Below are 3335 nucleotides of genomic sequence, written 5' to 3'. Positions count from 1 at the left end.
CAAACGAGGCCCTGCTTCTTGCTGAGGTGGATACAGAGGATCCCACAGCACTATTTTGAAAAAGAGCCAGAACACATTTTTCCTTCAACCAACGTCAACACTGCTTGGTATTTGTGGGAGCTTGCTGTGCACAAATTGGCTGCTGCATTTCCTGCATTACAACAGTGACTACATGAAGAATTTGACAGACGCTATACAAATGCAAGCCTATCTTTTCTTTCTGCATCTCTCAGATATAATTGCAAAAATGAAAACACAAGAAATCATGTTCAGTGGTATCCGAATTTTATTCACGAACCTTTCGGCAGAATCCATACTTTGTGATTTTTTCTGGCTATGCTGATATCGCTTTGCAGTTGGCCCACTACGAAAGAATTGCCAAGTTTGATAAAGCAATGTCACAAATGCTTTCTATTAGTATATTCTAGGGATGTGGGTGATGCTGGCAAGACCAGCGTTCATTTCCCTGCCTCCAGATGCCCCAAGGTGGTAGTGGCAGGTAGTCTTCTTTGCAGAGGTTTGATACAACTGAGTTGTCAGGCCACTATAGAGGGCAATTATGGGTCAACTACATTATTCTGAGACTGGAGTCACATACACAAAAAGGACTCATAACATTGCACTAGTTCTATAATATCAAACCTGCATGTTCGCATTGAATGGTCATTAGTTACTCTGTGATTGATATCATCCATTAAAGATAAATTGTTGGTTGCATTCCAATATATTAAAACAAAATGAATGGACAAAACTAACATATTAACATATTAAATTTATATAGTGACTCTAACGTAGCAAAATGTCCGATGAAGCTACACAGGAGCGAAGATTAGATCTTAGGACCCAGACAGCTTGAGGCACGGCCACCAATAGAGGGAGGAAGGAAGTGGGGGATGTGCAAGAGGCTAGAATTAGAGGAATGCAGAAGTCTCAGGGAGCTATGGGAAGTTACAAAGATAGCGTGGAATGAAGGAGTGGTGGATGTGTAAAAGGCCCAGAGTAACAAGAATGTATAGAGCTCAGGTGGTTTTCATACTGCAAAAGATTACAGAGATAAGAAGAATGAATAATCCTGGAAAGCAATGGATTGAAGTCGTAAGGAGCGCTCCAGCTCGAACGCTGGCTCAGAGATGGCAGTGAAAGCCTCCAGCCACCACAATTGTCTCCCCGGTGATGTAGGCCGCATCCTGCGAGCAGAGGAAGGAGACAGTGCCAGCGCACTCCTCCGGCTTGCCAATTTGGCGCATAGCGATTTTCTCCTCAAATCGCTGGTGCAAGCTATCGTCTGACCACAGGGCTGAGCTGAACTTAGTCCTAATAACGCCCGGAGCCAGGCAATTGACGCGGATGTTGACCGGGGCCAGCTCGTCCGCCAGCACCTTGGTCAGTCCCAACAACGCTGTCTTGCTGACGCTGTAGGGCCCGATGGCAGGGAAAGGCTGGTAGGCAGCGGCGGAGCTCACCAGCATGATGGAGCGACCACCTCGTCTCTCCATGTGCGGCACCACTAGCTTGGCCAGAAGGAGAGCCGTCTTGACGTTGACCTCGAAGATTTTGTCCCAGGCCTCCTCTGAGCAGTCCAGGACTCTCCCCGCGAAGGGATTGACAGCAGCGTTGGAAACCAGGATGTCAATGGCTCCATGGCGCTTCAGCGTCTCGCCAACCAACACCTCCCGGTCCTCCCTCTTGCCCACGTGGCAGACGGTGCCCGAGACACCCAGGCCCTCAGCCTGTAGCTGCCCCAGGGCCCTGTCCACGCTGGCCTGCTTGCGGCTGCTGATCACCACCTGTGCCCCATCCCGGGCCAGGCGCCGGGCAATGGGCAGTCCGATACCCTGGGTGGAAGCTGTGACCAAGGCCACTTTGCCACTCAACAGTGCCTGTTGCATGGTGCCAGGAAATTGGACTCTGACCCTCCTTCCGGTCATATGCGCCGGATGGGCGGAGTCAGCGCCGCGCGACGTGCACTCCCCACGTGACCCGCCCACCAATCACGGGGCAGCAACGGAACGCCTCGCCCCTTTGGCAGGGCGCGGCTCCGGACAGTCCACACGGCACGTGAGCCACAGCGGCGGGGGCGGGGCCCAGCCGGCGCGGCGGCCAATGAGCGCCCAGCGAGGGCGGGAGGTCGGTCCACGGGCTGGACCGGGCGGGCCGCCGGATGGAGGTGGAGCGAGGCGCCGGGAGAAACCGTCCGGGAAGCTGACCTTGAGTAAGCGGCGCTGCTTTGTCACTCTCATCACGGTCCCGCCCAGCCTCAGCGCCGCCGCTCCCCGTTGGCTGAAACAAGTTCTCACCCTGTCCCTGACGCCATTTCCAGCATTGTGTTGCTATTGGCTGAGCGCCATGTCAATCAGGGCATTGTCGCTGGACGCCCCGCCCAATCTAACGGCTCAGGGCGCGAGATGCTCATTAGCATAACGGGAAACTCATTAGCATAATAACACCCTCATTAGCATGAGGGTCACCACGAATAAAAATTGAGCTAAAACAAGACAGCAGTAAAATACTGAAATTAAATAAAAATGAGAAATACTCTTGCAGTTCTGATAAAAACCTCATTGTCTGGAATGTAGGATAGAGTTTATAATTCCAGTCAGTTTGCTTTGTTTCTGTCCAGCTGCCGCCAGCTAGTTTTTCTAAACTATATTAAATTTTAGATTCCGGTGAGAGGATCATATAGAATTGCAGAGAGCAGAAGCAGTCCAAAATATTAATTCTATAAGATAGGGTCCTGATATTGTGCAGACGGTGTTCCCTCCAGCTCAGGCACCTCGCAAGGTTCCCCTCCAAGTCAGTCACCATCTTGATTTGGAAATATCTGGTCACCATTGACCAGAAACTGAGCTGGACCAGCCATATAAATACCATGGCTACAAGAGCTAGGAATCCTGCAGGGAGTAACTCACCTCCTGACTCCCCAAAGCCTGTCCACCATCGACAAGGCACAAGTCAGGAGTGTGATGGAATATTCTCCACTTGCCTGGATGGGTGCAGCTCCAACAACACTCAAGAAGCTCGACACCATCCAGGACAAAGCAGCCCGCTTGATCAGCACCCCATCCACAAACATTCACTCCCTCCACCACCGACTCAGGAATGAGACCTTACACTGTTTAACTCCAATGGGAGCTGAAATTACAGTTCCTACGGGCGATCTTTAAGGGAGAAGGTGTTTCATGTACAGACGAGGGACATTTAAACAAGGGTGAAAGGCAAGAGAACCAAAGCCAGGCTCATTGGATGACGAGGGAGATAATAATATTGTCATGAAAACCATACATGTAAAATGGGAAGTATTCAGTTCATCGGTTGGAACCTTGCCTGAGATTTTT

General features: G+C 50.8%; 1 pseudogene; it reads right to left on the bottom strand.

Annotated features, from left to right (window-relative positions):
- Nucleotides 1-337: 337 nt before the first annotated feature.
- Nucleotides 338-2256, bottom strand: LOC137352935 (dehydrogenase/reductase SDR family member 4 pseudogene; annotated as a pseudogene).
- Between the last annotated feature and the right edge of the window lie 1079 nt (nt 2257-3335).

Source organism: Heterodontus francisci, chromosome 39 (assembly GCF_036365525.1).
Source record: "Heterodontus francisci isolate sHetFra1 chromosome 39, sHetFra1.hap1, whole genome shotgun sequence".
In the NCBI taxonomy this organism is placed as follows: Eukaryota; Metazoa; Chordata; class Chondrichthyes; order Heterodontiformes; family Heterodontidae; genus Heterodontus; species Heterodontus francisci.
The sequence above is the reverse complement of the archived record's forward strand: the minus strand, read 5'-3'. Positions and strand labels throughout refer to the sequence as shown.